The sequence below is a fragment of the Pleurodeles waltl genome, chromosome 10 (genome assembly GCF_031143425.1).
Source record: "Pleurodeles waltl isolate 20211129_DDA chromosome 10, aPleWal1.hap1.20221129, whole genome shotgun sequence".
NCBI lineage: Eukaryota > Metazoa > Chordata > Amphibia > Caudata > Salamandridae > Pleurodeles > Pleurodeles waltl.
Window position 1 is genome coordinate 284,583,677 of NC_090449.1, and position 17,905 is coordinate 284,601,581.

A 17,905-nucleotide genomic window follows, 5' to 3' on the forward strand; every position below is an offset into this window, starting at 1 on the left:
GACAACCTAACAGTTTAATATTTCCATACTATCTTGCGAATTAAACGTGCTTGTTGTGTGAAATATTTTAAGCACCCTTCAGATCATGGAATATTGCCATACCAAATATGCAAAAGATTATTTAATATGGGATATACGTTTTTTTTTGGTTGAATTAGTAGGAAGCATTCATTTAGTTTGCCACATGCGCAAAATTCCACTAGATGTCAGTATAATGTAAGAGCGGACAGGACTGCCTTGAATTCCTTTTTGGAATGACGCAATAATGTTTACCTTAAAAATCTCAGTCAGCGATCGTATGGTGTTTAAATCGTGCCTCCTCATGAGCAATACAAATGAAAAATAATACCAAAGAACTATTATTAAAGAAGTATATTTGTTTATCGTATATTTAGGCCTTAGGTTGGTCAACACTTATTTTTCCAAGGGCAAAAAAAAAAATACGAATGCATACATATCCTATGCTCTAAGGGAGGGACAGACTGAGGCTGGACAGCCTAAAACAAATAAAGCCAGCGAATAGAAAGAAAGCAATAATGTTTTACAAAACAGAAAGCCAGTGGTAATCAATGGGCGGAATGCATTCCCATGGAAGTTTTCAGAATGTTCTCAAGATGCTGTTAGCAAACCAGACAGCTGCTCTGTCTGGAAGGCTTTGAGCTAAACCCCCCCCCCCCAGAGAACCAGGATCCAGGTTGTATGGAAATGTCCCAGCCTCCTTTTGCTGCTGTTCTTCTGGCTCCGTGTAGCACCAGTTCTTCTACCATCATGGCTCCCTTTCACCTGCCTTTACCTTCATCCTGCTGTCCTGCTCCTCCCACCCCGGTGGCATCCTTTCTCCTCTTTCCCCTTCCTATGTCACCTGTTCTCCAGTCCCTCTCATACTATGTCACACATTCTCATATTATATCTGCTTGCACCCCACCCCCTCCAGAACCCCATTACAGTGTCCCTCTTTTCCCCCCTTTGGGCCCCATTCTCTTTCCCCATTGCACTGATTTTCTGGCGCACCTCCCTCCTCCCTCCCACCCACCCACCACAAAAATATCCCTTGACATACTTTGAGGTTAGATCACCCCAGTGCCTAATTTGTGCTTGTTGTTTCCGGTGCGGAGCACCAGCACTTATTTTTGAGGCCCGGGGCTTATTCTTCTGCCGCGAGCATTTTCTGCGAGCAAAAGACACGTATGGAAAGACGGAGGAAGAGAAAAACAAAAACGCGTCATAAAGGGAGAAAGTAGAAAGCTGCTAGAATGAGCCGAAGGGGCAAGGAGTGGCTTTATATGGATTGAAGAGACCCAAGAGGGCTTCAGGATTACGCTGCCTAAGTATTCAGTGTTATCACTTGTAATTGCAGCAGCCACGTGTTTAAGAGGAGGGCTTTGGGCACCGGCACGTTTTTATTTACAAATTAAGCACTGGATCACCCACACTGACATGATTCACCGATTATTACCCAGTGAAATGCATGGTGGTTGAGGGAGGTGTTGCTGTATCCTCCAGCCAAATTAAATTAAAATAGGAGGACGGTGAAGGGGAGTGCACTAACAGCATCTTCCAGCACAATTTATTTTATGCTGGTGCTTTGAGACTAGGAAGTGATTTGTGGGGGGTAGTGCAAGAGAGAGTGCAACTTCTAAATTAAAGTCTGTGCTCTCACTGATGGTAGATATCCCTCTAGCAAGCTTTCTCCGGTTGTGAGACAAGGGGCTATTTTGTAGGCTCTGTCACAAAAATACAGCAAATTTAGTGTTTTTGGGGTTTGCTGGTTTTATGTTTTTAAGCCACATGTTTTGGCACTACACACAGTAACAATCTGGTCAGGAGGGAGGTGGGTAGGCTATACAGTACAAACTCGGACTGTCACACTAAAGTAAATAGGTGTACACCACTGGGACACTGCAGGATTAATTCCAGTTCGCCGACCCTTGAGTTTGAAAGCAGTTCTAGGCAGACAACTATCAAAGTGGGAATCTACTTTCCATTTGACACTACTGTTCGCTTAGAATAAAAGTGATCTTGGTGCTTTTATGAACAAGAAGGCCTCAGTACCACGTAGAATATTCTGTTCTAATTAGACCCTAATGCTTAGACAGATTTTCTGGTTGTGTGCATGCAGTGTGTGTGTGTCGATCAGCAGACTGCCTGCTTAGAGAGCGAAGAATAACTGTTCAATTGATCAAAAAATTGAATATTTTTTTAACATTACTAGGTAAATAGAACACAAAATTACAAAAGTTCTTCAACATCCTTAACATGGGTGTTTTGTACCCTAAATTATTTGCATTACCAGGCTGTAACATAAACATTGGCTGGCAGAAATTAGCGCTAAATTCTAAACTGAGACAGATAACTGGTCTTCAGAGGGACACTTCTCAGGGACAGCACGAAACTGGACAGGTCCCCCCTTTGAAACGCACATTAATTTCAGCAGTTATTGAATCATACATGCATTCTTGGGAAATCTGTCCACTTACACTTTTTTAATTAAAAATATGCACCTTTAATACCAATGCCAAACATAGCATTTTTGACAAATCTTGTTTTACAACATGAGGGTCTACAACAATATCTGTATGCCATTCTTAGATTGCCTGTTATTTCCCCGGCTGATTCGCATTTGAAAATCATTACAGAGCAATTTTCTAAGTAAGCCGTAATCCATAGAAAAAGGAAAAAGAAGAAAAACGCAGTAGTCATCACAGTACATTTCAGATTATCACATTATCACAAATGGAGGATGATACAGCAGATATAAAGTTGAAGCTTAACCCTTCTTTCATGCGGAGCACTTTCTTAATTTTATATGGAGTATTTGTCTCCCGTACAGGGTTGTCAGTTGATTATCTCAGCCATATATATATGTATATATGTGTGTGAGCATATATATGTTCGATGGCATGTGTAGCTGCAGATACACATGCTTTGCATAAGTCCGCCATCTAGTGTTGGGCTCTGAGTGTTACAAGTTGTTTTTCTTTGAAGAAGTTTTTTCGATTCACAAGATTGAGTGACTCCTCCTCTCGGTTATAGTGTGCATGGGCTGCGAATCCTTTGTTAGATTGTTTTCTTTCCGCCTTCGGGTTCGGATATGTTCCCTCTCGCTCTGGTAGATCTTGGTTCGGTACTATCTGAACTTCTCTATCTTTCCTTTAAACATCGGTATCGCTTTCATATGTCTTTTTCATACTACACTCGATCCAATTGTAGTGTCGGGATCGATTAAACACCCTTTTGGGCGGCTGCACCTTTCTTGGGCCTCCTGTGTCACAGGCTCATGGATCAGACTCTGTTTCGATTCTGCCCTCGGTGCCACGCCAAGTTCCCCTACACCGACCAACAATTGGTGTGTAACCTCTGCTTCTCTACAGATCACAAGGAAGAAACCTGCAAGGCGTGCCTATCCTTCCGCTTCAAGAAGACTCTGCGAGATCAAAGAGCACGTCGACTAGAGATGGCATCGAAGTTGACTGGACAAACGCCCAACATTTTCGTTGAGGAACAGCCGCAGACTGCAATTTCCATCGCAGACTCAGATTCCGACCGTGACTCAGATGGGAACAGCCACGTTATTCCTGCGGCGCAGTACGTGAGTACGCCAGCCTCTTCCCATCAACAAAAACATTCCAAAAAGTCAGCACAAATGGTCTTGGGTCCACCACTGCTTGCCGGCTATGGTTGGACCCGAAAGTTCCATCTCGACGACCGGCCCTCGGGTTTGGCGTCAAAGAAGACCAAAATGCATTAGACTGAACAGACTGCATGCCTGTTTCGGGATCGAGTCGCAAAGTGGAGGCTTCTACTTTGGAACCGAAACATTGTATACCACCTCGGAATCGATGCATCCAAGCTCCTCTTCAGAGCTGAAAAAACTCCCATCTGTTTAAGAGTCCACATTTTCGGCCCGATTATAGCAGTCAGTCACCAAGCTTTTAGAGCACACAACTGTGGGAAGTAAACATGTTCCATTTGCAGAGGAGTCAACAGACATTAGGCCCATCCTTGAAGTGATGGACCCTATACAACGGAAAATCCAAAAGGATACTGGGAAAATTACTGCCTCTCCTCCTTCTATAACCAAGCGGAAACTGTCTTTCCAAGAAAGTTTGGAAGCCGGACCTTCACCTGCAAAAATATTTAAACACAAGGAGAAACCAAAGGCAGTACATCAGCCTTCTCCACCACGTTCTCCTTTGCCTCCCACTTATCCACCACCTGATACTCCACCACCTCCACCTACACAGTATTCTATGCAATCTCCTGTCTCTTCACATGGGGATTATATGGGTGACAATACTAATACTTTAGACCTATGGGATGTGCATGATCCATATCCTCTCCCATCTAATGACCCTGATCTATATCCCACTAGGCCATCTCCACCTGAAGTCACCACGGCCTATAATCAGGTTATTGCTAGAGCAGCCACATACCACAATGTGCAGCTGCACTCTGAACCCATAGAGGATGCCTTTCTATTCAACACCCTGTTCTCTACACATAAACTGTACCAATGTTTGCCAATGCTACCAGGCATGCTAAAACATGCTGATGGTATTTTTAGAGAACCAGCAAAGGCTAGGGTGCTCACACCAAGGGGGGGGGACAAAAAATATAAAGCTGCACCATCATATTCACAGTTAATAACTCAACAAATGCCACCTGATTCCATTGTTGTCAGTGCAGCAAGAAAGAGGGCAAATGGTCAGTCAACTGGGGATGCTCCTTCCCCCGATAAAGCTGCAAATTCGATGCAGCAGGCAAAAGAGTGGCAACTCAAGCTGCAAATCAGTGTAGAATTGCCAGCTCTCAAGCTCTTTTTGCCAGGTACGACAGGGTCCATTGAGATGAAATACAAGAGTTCCTCCAATATCTCCCACCAGAACACCAAAAAGGGCACTGCAGGTAGTCGCAGAAGGACAGGCTATCTCCAACAACCAAATTAGATCCGCCCTAGCTGCAGCAGACACCGCAGCTAGGGGCATAAATACTTATGTCGTGATCAGAAGACATGCTTGGTTGCGGCCCTCAGGATTGAAACCTGAGATACAGCAAGTGGTCCTCAATATGCCATTTAACAAACAGCAGCTATTTGGACCAGAGGTGGATACCACCATCGAAAAATTAAAAAAGGACTCAGACTTAGCAAAGGCCATGAGTGTTTTCGTAGGCCCCAATTCAGAGGTGGTTTTAAACCCCAAACATCAGAGGACTCTACGTCCCAACAAAAGCAGGGACAACAGAATTACTCTAGAGGGTCTTTCAGAGGATCCTATAGAGGACGCAACTTTAGAAGTAGGGGGAAATCCACTGCCACAAGAAGTGCCTCCATCTCATCAAAGCAATGACTTTCTTTGTATCCCCACACAGCACACCTCTCCTGTGGAAGACTGCAACATTTCTACCATGAATGGCATACCATTACATCGGATCAATGGGTACTGTCAATTATCCACAATTGTTGTTGCCTAGAACTCATCTCCACTCCACCAAATATTCCCCCTTGCTCATACAGGTTTACTCCAGAACACCTCGTTGTGCTAAAACAAAAGGTACAGTCACTTCTACTCGAAGGTGCAATAGAGCAGGTACCTATACCTCAACAAAGGACATGAATATATTCTCTATACTTCCTCATACCAAAAAAGGATGGCATTCTCAGACCAATCCTCGATCTCAGACCATTCCACATGGTCACTCTTCAGGATGTCATTCCTTTGCTACAAAAACAAGACTGCATGACAGCATTAGATCTAAAAGATGCTTACTTCCATATTCCCATACATCCAGCACACCGTAAATACTTAAGGTTTGTGATAGTAGGCCAGCAATACCAATTCAAAGTGCTACTTTTTGGCGTAACAGCAGCACCGAGGGTATTTTACCAAATGCCTAGCAGTGGTTGCAGCATACCTCAGAAGACCGTATGTACATATCTTTCCTTATCTATACAACTGGCTCATAAAAACCAGCACCATTCAGACCGGTCAACAATGCACACAATAGATAACCTACACAATCAATTACCAGAAATCTCACCTTCAACCAGCGCAAATACAGCCATATCTGGGAGCAATTCTGAACACTCAGTCAGCATTGGCCTACCCAAACATACAAAGAATTCAAGCTTTCCACTGTCTCATTTCTCAACTAAAATACAATAAAACGTACACAGTAAGATTTGTAATGAAACTACTGAGAATGATGGCATCGTGCATATTAATAGTGCCCAATGCACGTCTAAACATGAGACCCTACAACAGTGTCTTTCACTACAGTGGTCCCAGGCACAGGGTCAACTTCACGTTTTGTTGGACCGCCAAACGTACAACTCTCTGCAATGGTGGAATCGCACCAATTTATCAAAATGATGGCCAATTCAGGACCCCGTGCCACAGACCATAATCACCACAGATGGATCAATGACAGGTTGGGAAGCCTATCTCAAAAATGTGACTATACAGGGAGACTGGGATGCAATCCAGCAGACTTACCACATAAACTACTTGGAATTGCTAGCAGTGTTCTTAGCAATAAAAGCATTCCAGCCACAGATCATACACAAGACAGTCTTAATAAGGACAGACAAAGTGACACCAATGTATCATCTGCAAAAACAGGTGGGCACACTTATCCGAATTGTTCCTTGTAACACAAACAATTTGGAAGTTGGCAATTCACAATCGCTTTCACCTACTAGCAGAGTATATCCCAGGGATACACAACCAACTAGTGGACCTCTTAAGCAGGATGCAGCAACAAATACACGAATGAGAGATTCACCTACAAGTACTTCAACAGTACTTTCACATGTTGGGAATGCCAAACATAGAGCTTTTCCCAACAAGCAAAAACGCAAAATGCTCAAACTTCGAATGAAGGTACCCACACCCTCGATCCAAGGTCAATGCTCTATGGATCAATTGTTCAGGGATATTTTCTTACGCTTTTCCCTCTCTCCCACTACCTCAGTTTCTGGTCAACAAGATTCGTCACACATCCCTCACTATGATACTCATAGCTCCCATGTGGGCACATCAACACTGGGACACAACACTATTGGATCTATCTGTAGTACCACATCACAAACTCCCAAACAGACCAGACCTATTGACTCAAAACAAAGGTCAGATCAGGCATCCCGATCCCAGCATGCTCAACCTTGCAATTTGGCTCCTGAGGTCATAGAGTTTGGATACCCACAGCTTCTATATTAATGTATGGACATCCTAAAGGAAGCACGTAAACCTACAACCAGGCAGTGCTAGGCAGCTAAATGGAAACGTTTTGTATATTACTGCCAACGTAAAAACATTAACCCACTTACAGCATCAGTACAGGGTATTGTATGTTATTTGCTTTACTTACCAAAAAAAATCTTGCATATCAATCTATTAAAATTAATTTAACAGCAATATCAACCTACCCCCAAAACAGACAGCACACTTCTCTATTTAGAATTCCTGTCATAAAAGCTTTTATGAGTTATTCCACCTAGAGCTTCACCAGCTTCTGCCAGCTTAACATTGTGCTCACAAGGCTTATGGGTCCACCATTAGAATACATGCATTCTTGTGCTCTCCAATTTCTCTCACGGAAAGTTGCTTTCCTAGTAGCAATTACTTCCTTGAGAAGAGTTAGTGAAATTCAAGCATTCCCTTTAAAAGAACCTTTATTCCAAATTCACAAACACAAAATAGTACTTAGGGTAAACCCAAAATTCCTACCCAAAGTGGTTTCACCATTTCACATCAGTCAGTCAGTGGAATTGCCAGTCTTATTCTCACAGCCAGATTCAGTTGCTGAAAGAGCTCTCTACACTCTTGATCTTAAAAGAGCTCTCATGTACTATATAAACAGAACAAAAGATTTCAGAAAAACTAAACAACTTTTTGTGGCTTTTCAACAGCCTCACAAGGGTAATCCTATTTCAAAACAATGGTTGCTATCTCAAAGCTAAAAGACAACTACTAGTAACTCCCAAAGCACAGTCTACTAGAATGAAAGCATCTTCAATGGCATTCTTATGAATTATACCCATGGCAGACATATGCATAGCAGCCACATTGTCTACACCACACATGTTTACTAAACACTACTGTGAGGATGTGCTGTCTCGCCAACAAGCACATGTTGGTCAAGCAGTGCTTAGAACACTTTAAAAGTACTCCTACTCCTACAGGCAAGCCACTGCTTATTTTAGGAGGGAACTGCTTTTCAGTCTATGCAAAGCATGTGTCTCTGCAGCTACACATGCCATCAAATGGAAAATGTAAATTACCCAGTGTACATCTGTTTGTGGCATGTAATGCAGCAGATTCACATGCGCGCTCCCTCCTCCCCGGAAGCCTGTAGCCGTTGTAGTATTTTCTGTATGTAAATATGTATATACACTGCATGGACACTATTTTATATATATATATATATATATATATATATATATGTGTGTATATATATATATATATATATAATTTTTTTATATGTATATTATATATACAGAATTCTTTACTCCTTACGTCACCCTCCTGCGTGAAAACAATCTAACAAAGGATTCGATGCCCATGTGCACTATCACCAAGAGGAGGAGCCACTCGATCTAGTGACCCAAAAAAGCTTCTTTGCAGGAAAACAACTTGTAACACTCCGAGTCCAACACTAGATAGCGGATGTTAGAAATGGGGTCTCTAGTTGGCTGTCGGTTTGCACCCAGTCCAAGTAGGGACCCTCACTCTAGTCAGGTTAAGGAAGATACCCGCTCAGATAACCCATGCCCACCCCCTTGGTAGTTTGGCCTGAGCAGTTAGGCTTATCTCAGAAGTGTGTAAAGCATTTGCACATAACACACCGTAATAACTGAAAACACTACAAAAGGACACCACACCCGCTTTAGAAAAATAGCCAATATTTATCTGTGTAAAACAAGACCAAAACGAAGAAAATCCAGCATACAATACAAGATATGAATTTTGCAAAATTTACTCAAAAACACAGTTCCTTGAAGTTGATAGCTCCACCTCGGGCTATCACAAGGTCGTGATCAACAAGGCCAACAGTTCAGGCCGGCCGCGGCATAGCAGGCCAGCTATGGTGTCGGGGAGACCTGCAAACAGTCCCTTTGGAATTGCAGGGCATCGTGATCCTGGCAGTGAGCTGCGGAGAGCGGCGTTGCAGTGTTGGTTCCGGAGTCGGTGCAGGAGTCGCGGTCCATTGAAGTTGCACGCGTTTCAGATCGAACTACGTGCTGATGAAGTCAGGAGTGCTGGCATGGATGACTTTGGGTCTTCGGTGCGAAGCGGAACAATTCGACATGCGGTGCCCACAGGCTGCGGTGCAGGCAGCGTGATGGTGACTGCGCCCAGCGGCGTCAGTGAGACCAGGGCTGTGTTGTGAAGTGGGGCGGTGCGAAGCAGGGCGGTGCAACGTGCAGTGTCACCAGGTTACAGTGAAGTCAGCGACGTCATCGTAGATGAAGCAATGTCATCAGTAGGCCCAAGCCGGGGGTGCGCGACGGTGCTTTGTGACTCTCACAAGCAATGGCCACAGTGCAGGCAGGAGTGCCTGGTGACGACACTGGAGTCGATGGTGCTGGCTTCGATGGACTGGGGCTGTGGTGCGCGACGGGACGGTGCTTTGTGTACCTCACGAGTGGTGGCCACAGGTCACGGTGCAGGCAGCTGTGCCGGTGTCAGCAGGAGCGGTGTCGTCAGAGATGCCCAGGCTGCGGTGTGATCAGGTGATGCCGGACTGCGGGGCCCACAGGTCAGGGCGCGAGCAGCAGCTCGGTGAAGTTGTCTGATGAGACATCGGTGAGGCCAGGGTGCAAAGAGGGGCTGTGTGGCTCCGTTCAGCGTCAGCTGGTAACGGTGCAGACCAGCAGCATCGTTGATGGTGTCACAGTGGTTTGTCTCCTTGAACAGCACAAAACACACAGTTCCCAGTGCTGGTGGAAGAGGAAACTGAAGTCTTTGATATCCCTTAGGCTTTCAACAGGAGGCAAGCTCTACTCCAAGCCTTTGGAGAACTTTCTCAAGCAGGACACACAGCAAAGTTCACCCTTTGCACTCTTTTCAGGCAGAAGCAGCACTTGAAGGCCAGTCCAGCAAAGCAACACAGCAAGGGACAGTACTCCTCCTCCTCCTCCAGCTCTTTAGCTCTTCTCCTCAGCAGAGGTTCCTCTTGATTCCGGAAAGATTTATAAAGTCTGGGGTTTTGGGTCCTCTTCTTATACCCCTTTCTGCCTTTGAAGTTGGCAAACTTCAAAGCAAACTCTCAAGTGTTTGCAAGATCCTTCCTTGTCCAGGCCAGGCCCCAGACACACACCACGGGGTTGGAGACTGCATTGTGTGAGGGTAGGCACAGTCCTTTCAGGTGCGAGCGACCACTCCTCCCTCCACTCTAGCTCATATGGCTCATTAGGATATGCAGGCTACACCCCAGCTCCCTTTGTGTCTTTGTCTAGTGGAGAGGTGTAAACAGCCCAACTGTCAAGCTGACCCACACGGGGAATCCACAAACCAGCAGAGTCACAGAATGGTTTAAGCAAGAAAAAGCCTTCTTTCTAAAAGTGACATTTTCAAACTCACAATCCAAAAACCAATTTCACTAAAAGATGTATTTTTAAACTGTGATCTGCCCTCAAAGAGAATCTGCGCTTTAAAGTTATTTAATGGCAGCCCCCATGTTAACGTATGAGGGAGATAGGCCTTGCAACAGTGAAAACCGAATTTGGCAGTATTTCACTGTTAGGACATGTAAAACACACCAAAACATGTCCTACCTTTTAAATACACTGAACCCTGCCCATGGGGCTACCTAGGGCCTACCTTAGGGGTGTCTTACATGTACCAAAAGGGAAGGTTTGGGCCTGGCAAGTGGGTACACTTGCCAGGTCGAATTGGCAGTTTAAAACTTCACATACAGACACTGCATTGGCAGGTCTGAGCCATGTTTACAGGGCTACAAATGTGGGGGGCACAGCCAGTGCTGCAGGCCCACTAGTAGCATTTGATTTAAAGGTCCTAGGCACCTCTAGTGCACTTTACTAAGGACTTACTAGTAAATCAAATATGCCAATCAGGAATAAACCAATCGACATTACAATTGCATATGCACTTTAGCACTGATTAGCAGTGGTAAAGTGACCAGAGTCCTAAAGCCAACAAAAACTGGTCAGGAAAAAGTAGGAGGAAGGAGAAAAAAAAAATTAGGGAAGACCCTGCAAAAAGGGCCAGGTGCAACAACGAACTTATGCAAAGCATGTGAATCTGCAGCACTACCAAATGCACAAGCACTTGGTAAGTGACTATGTATACACTATATATGGTCCCCGGTGCTGAAATTGACTGGGGGAGGGAGCCGCATGACCCCCCCTGCCCCATTTTCCCAAAAATGAAATAATAAAAGGCAGAGCATTGGAGCCGAAATCAGCCTCAATTTATTGAAGGCTTGGCCTCGGGGCATGAAGTCCCCAGGGCCGAGATCAGCCCAGGAAGAGGGGCCTGTCCTCCCCCCCCCATGGAATTGTTAGGAGTCCCAGGGATTGAGTCCCGAGGCCAAAACCGGCAGGAGGAGGGGGGCCACGTAGCCCCCTCCCCAACAATGGACATTTACCCAACGAGGTAGCATTTACTAAATAAACAGTAGAAAGTACTCCAGTAAATTAGACATTTTGTGCAAACTGTGGGCTTTTGTTGGAAAAACGTGTAAGCGCCCTTCCCTTCTGGCCATGAAGCTCATTTCACAGAAATGTAACCTCAATAGGTAGCACTTATAAATATAAATGTAGCAGGTGCACCAGTTGAAGCTCCACTTGTGGAAAGGACAAATGATCCTAACTCCTGGCTTGGCGAAAGCAAACAAAGGATCGTAATTCCAAATTGAACAATGATCTGAAATCCTTCATGGAGATGCATCTTTCATCTATTGGAGTGCAATTACGCACTCACACCCGCTCTCACACAGACCCTTTCACATCCACTTTCACACTGAGAGAGACACTCTCACAACCACTGTCACACCCAGAGACTCCCTCTCACACCTATTCTCACAGAGAGGGAGAGGGAGAGAGAGAGAAAAAAAAAAAATAACTGACCCGTTCAATTTCCGATGCGCAAGGCCAGAGGCCGTGTCCATTGTGAGGTTGGATGGTTTGTGGGGTAGGCCATAGGGTCTGGCCATTGCTCAGGCCCTGCAGCCAACTCCGCCGTGCACAGCCAATAGGCATGCGTGGTGGTGTTTGGATTAATTTATAGAAATTAAAATTACGTTAAAAAAAACCATAGAAATTCACTGGAAAAAAAACCCAAAGATTACAGCGATGTTATAGTTAGGGAATAGAATAAAAAAAAACATAGAAATTCACTTAAAGGCAGCGATAACTAGGATGTTGTTTTCTGAATTTACTCATGCAGAACCTTAGCAATCCAGCAGTTATAGTTAGTTACTTCATGTAACTATACCTCACCTCACCCCCTCACCATGCACTGCTAGTTACTCCAGATATGACAGCAATCATGACAACTTCTTATAACGTCATTAAAAATATCAATGAAGCATTAGAAGTCACATTAATGAAGGAAAAACTGTAACATTTGTTTTTTTAAGTGAATTTTTATATATTTTTTAAATTCTGTTTTCTAATTATAACCTCTCTGTAACCTTTTGTTTTTTCAGTATATATACATATTTTATATATATATATATATATTTGTGTGTATATATATATTTGTGTGTATATATATATATATATATATATATATATATATATATGTTCGGTGGCATGTGTAGCTGCAGATACACATGCTGTGCATTATCCTGCCATCTAGTGATGGGCTCGGAGTGTTACAAGTTGTTTTTCTTCGAAGAAGTCTTTTCGAGTCACAAGACCGAGGGACTCCTCCTTTTCAGCTCCATTGCGCATAGGCGCCGAATCCATCTTAGATTGTTTTCTTTCCGCCATCGGGTTCGGACGTGTTCCTCTTCGCTCCGTATTTCGAATCGGGAAAGTTAGCTAAATATCGAAAATTTGACGGTATTGTTCTCGTTCGGTACCGGGTTAGTGTTATTGTATCGGCACCGACAGCAGGAGCGCTCCGGCGGCCCTTCGGGGCTTCCGTTCTTCAGCGGGGCCTGGTCGGCCCGACCACATCCATCGTCGAAGACTAATGGACTGGACCCCCTTCCGCTTCTGTCCGAAGTGCCATTCGAAGTATCCCTATACAGACCAGCACCTGGTCTGTAATCTGTGTTTATCACCAGAACACAGGGAGGATACTTGCGAGACTTGTTGAGCGTTTCGATCTAAAAAGACCCTATGTGATCGAGCGAGAAGACTGCAAATGGCGTCGACACCGAGAGAGCAACTCGACGTTGGAGAGGAGGAAAGAATTTCCATCCAGGGATTGGAGTCGGATGAATCCGAAAGTGACCGAACCTCGACTGTGCAGCGAACAGTGAGTAAACCTGCCCTGTCCAAAACTCACACAAAGATCTTAAAGGCCAAGGGGACGCCACTGCTAGCAGGCCATGGCTTAACCCATCGAAAAGAAGGTGACCAAACATCGGCACCAAAAAAGGCCAGAGATTTGCTGAAGACTTCCGACTCCGGTCGAGATTCCGGCACCGAACGATCTCGACACCGAGAGTTCGACTCACCCAAAGTGAGAAAATATCATTGTAACCAAAAAAGACATTTTCTGAAACATCGGTACCGAAAAAAGCGGCTTCGGAGCCGAAAAGAAGCTCTTATACAGAAGAGCAAGGACTTTCCAGCCAAATAAAGGAAAGATATAGGTTTGAGCAGGAAATAAGTATGGACGAACCGGACCATACACAAAGGAGGTTGCATATCCAGAAAGAGACTGGAAAAATACAAACTCTCCCTCCAATTAAGACTAAAAGAAAATTGGCATTTCAGGAGACAGAAATGAAGGCGAAGGTGGCTAGAGAAAAATCCCCACCACCAAAGTTTTCACCACAACCTTCCCCACCACACTCACCACAACTGTCTTAAGTGGGAACACCTCCAATGCAGTCACCCACACATACAGGGATGACACAGGATGATCCTGATGCATGGGACTTATATGATGCACCAGTATCGGATAACAGTCCGGATTGTTATCCAACAAAGCCATCACCTCCAGAGGACAGTACTACATATACACAGGTACTATCCAGGGCAGCTACGTTCCACAACATAGCAATGCATTCTGAGCCAATAGAGGATGATTTCCTGTTCAACACCTTGGCATCCACCCACACTTCCTACCAGAGTCTGCCAATGTTCCTGGTATGCTCAAACACGCAAAACAAGTATTCCAGGAGCCAGTTAAAGGAAGGGTTATCGCACCTAGGGTGGAGAAGAAGTACAAGCCTCCCCCAACGAATCCTGTGTTCATAACACAACAACTTACACCGGACTCGGTGGTTGTAGGAGCAGCAAGAAAGAGAGCAAACTCTCAATCGTCAGGAGACGCTCCACCGCCTGACAAAGAGAGCAGAAAGTTTGACGCAGCGGGCAAACGAGTGTCAGCACAGGCAGCCAATCAATGGCAGATCGCTAATTCGCAAGCCCTATTTGCTGGCTACGACAGGGCACACTGGGACGAGATGCAACACATTATACAACACTTGCCCAAAGAACACCAGAAACGTGCCCAGCAGGATGTGGAAGAAGGACAGGCAATATCCAACAACCAAATAAGGTCCGCACTAGACTCGGCAGACACGGCAGCACGAACGGTCAACACTGCGGTAACCATTTGTAGGCCTGCATGGTTAAGAAGCACTGGATTCAAGCCAGAAATCCAACAAGCGGTGTTGAACATGCCATTTAACCAAGAACAATTGTTTGGGCCGGAAGTGGACACAGCAATTGAAAAGTAAAAAAAAAAAAAAAAAAAAAAAAAAAGGACACAGCCAAAGCCATGGGCGCGCTCTATTCCCCACAAGTTAGAGGCACATTTAGAAAGCCACAATTCAGAGGAGGTTTTCGAATGCAAACACCAGAGCCTTCCACCTCTCAAACCAGATCCACCTATCAGGCACAATACCAAAGGGGAGGGTTTCATGGCTCCTATAGAGTAGGACAATTCCCAAGAGGAAGGGGAAAGTTCCAGACACCCAAAACAAGCCAGACCAAACAGTGACTTCAATTTCACAAAACCCCAACACTTATCACCAGTGGGGGGGAGACTAACCGCATACTATCAAAACTGGACACACATTACCACAGAAGCATGGGTCCTAGCCATTATCCAACATGGTTATTGCATAGAATTCACAATTTTCCCGCCAGATGCGCCACCAAGAGCACACAATCTGTCCAAACAACACTTAGACCTATTACAAATAGAAGTACAAGCACTATTACAAAAACAAGCAATAGAGCTAGTACCCAACCATCAGAAAGGAACAGGTGTCTACTCACTATATTTCTTAATTCCAAAAAAGGACAAAATGTTAAGACCTATCTTAGATCTCAGAACACTGAATCTCTTCATCAAATCAGACCACTTCCACATGGTAACACTTCAAGACGTGGTTCCCTTACTAAAAAAGGAGGACTACATGTCAGCATTGGATCTCAAGGATGCATATTTTCACATACCCATCCATCCTTCTCACAGAAAATACTTAAGGTTTGTAATACACAGCGTACACTATCAATTCAAAGTGTTACCGTTCGGGATGACAACGGCCCCAAGGGTATTCACAAAATGCCTAGCAGTAGTAGCCGCTCACATAAGGAGACAGCACATGCACGTATTCCCATATTTAGACGACTGGCTAATAAAAACCAACACTCGACTACAGTGTCTTCTTCACACGCAATACATCATAGAAACTCTACACAAACTAGGGTTCTCAATAAATTACCAGAAATCACATCTGCAACCATCCCAAATACAACAAGACTTGGGAGCAACACTCAACACACAAAAGGCAATTGCCACTCCAAGCCCACAAAGGGTCCAAGCGTTCCAAAATATAACATCAAACATACAGTCAACGTAAAGTTTGTAATGAAACTTCTAGGCATGATGTCTTCATGCATAGCCATTGTCCCAAATGCAAGATTACACATGCGGCCCTTACAACAGTGCCTAGCAAAACAATGGACACAAGCATAGGGTCGACTTCAAGATCTAGTGTTGATAGACCGCCAAACACACTTCTCGCTTCAATGATGGAACCCTATAAATTTAAACAAAGGGCGGCCATTCCAAGACCCAGAGCCTCAAGCTGTTATCACAACAGATGCTTCCATGATAGGGTGGGGAGCACACCTCAACAAGCACAGCATACAGGGTCAATGGGACAATCAACAAAAACAACTTCACATAAATCATTTGGAACTGCTAGCAGTGTTTCTAGCATTAAAAGCATTTCAACCACTGGTAGCCCGCAAACACATTCATGTCAAAACAGACAACATGACAACAATGTATTATCTCAACAAACAAGGGGGGACACACTCGTCACAACTGTGTCTCTTAGCACAAAAGATTTGGCATTGGGCAATTCACAATCACATTCGCCTGATAGCACAATACATACCAGGCATTCAGAACCAGTTAGCCGACAATCTCAGTCGAGGTCACCAGCAAACTCACGAATGGGAAATTCATCCCCAGATCCTACAGGATCACTTCCTCCGCTGGGGAACACCAAACATATACCTATTCGCAACAAAAGAAAACGCAAAATGCCAAAACTTCGCGTCCAGGTACCCACACCCTCAATCCAAGGGCAATGCACTATGGATCAGTTGGTCAGGGATATTTGCTTATGCTTTTCCCCCTCTCCCACTCATTCCTTATCTGGTCAACAAACTAAGTCAAAACAAACTCAAACTAATACTCATAGCACCAACCTGGGCTCGCGAACCGTGGTACACAACACTGTTGGACTTATCAGTAGTACCTCACATCAAATTACCAAACACACCAGATCTGTTAACACAACACAAACAACAGATCAGACACCCCAATCCAGCATCGCTCAATCTAGCAATCTGGCTCCTGAAGTCTTAGAATTCGGACATTTAAACCTTACACAAGAGTGTATGGCGGTCATTAAACAAGCTAGAAAACCTACAAAAAGACATTGTTATGCAAACAAATGGCAAAGATTTGTTTACTACTGCCACACTAATCACATTCAACCACTACATGCCTCCACACAGGACATTGTAAGCTACTTATTACACTTACAAAAGTCTAATCTAGCATTCTGATGGATACAACTACCTGTGGATTCGTCACCTAATGAATACTCCCATGGTGCCAGCATTCGATGGAAATCTTCTTCCTAGCTTCTGCACGTCGACGAGGACGTCACATTAGCCCACGCGACGCCGTCTGACGTCATACAGGCAATAAGAGGTCCTCGCCGACGTCAGTTCCCTTTTTTCTGTGCATTCGAAACTGTTATCTTCGAGGGAGCTACTGTTACTTTTATAGTTAGTGTATTTTCTGCTTACTGCATCCGGCCTCTGCTGCAGCGGAGCCTCTCTTGCCATTTAATGAGGCTTTGCTTGATCCGGTGTTAGAGGTGTGGAAGAAGCCAGTATCTTCCTCGGCTGTTCATAGGGCTGTGGCCAGGAGATATCGAGCTGCACCATCTGACCCTGGCTTTCTGTCTAGACACCCTACGCCGGAGAGCTTGGTGGTGCAAGCCTCCTGTTCCTCTAGGTCAGCGCCTGTATCTTTCCCGACGGTACCAGGAGATCCGACCACGACGTTGCAACTTGTGATTCATGTCAGCACATGAATCTGAAGGCCCTGAAAGAACGTGAGGCTAAACTATTCATGGCGAAGTCGAAGAGAAAGGAGAAGAAACATCATAAGAAGTCTTCTTCGCCAAGGTCTCATCGAGACTCCCGGCGCCGTAGGGATTCACG

At 44.7% G+C, this 17,905-nt stretch overlaps 1 protein-coding gene across 3 annotated transcripts in view; it reads left to right on the forward strand.

Moving 5' to 3' along the window:
• ERCC4 (ERCC excision repair 4, endonuclease catalytic subunit) overlaps positions 1 to 17,905 on the forward strand; it is a 232,308-nt gene that overhangs the window by 49,133 nt on the left and 165,270 nt on the right. The gene's annotated exons all lie outside the window — the stretch shown is intronic.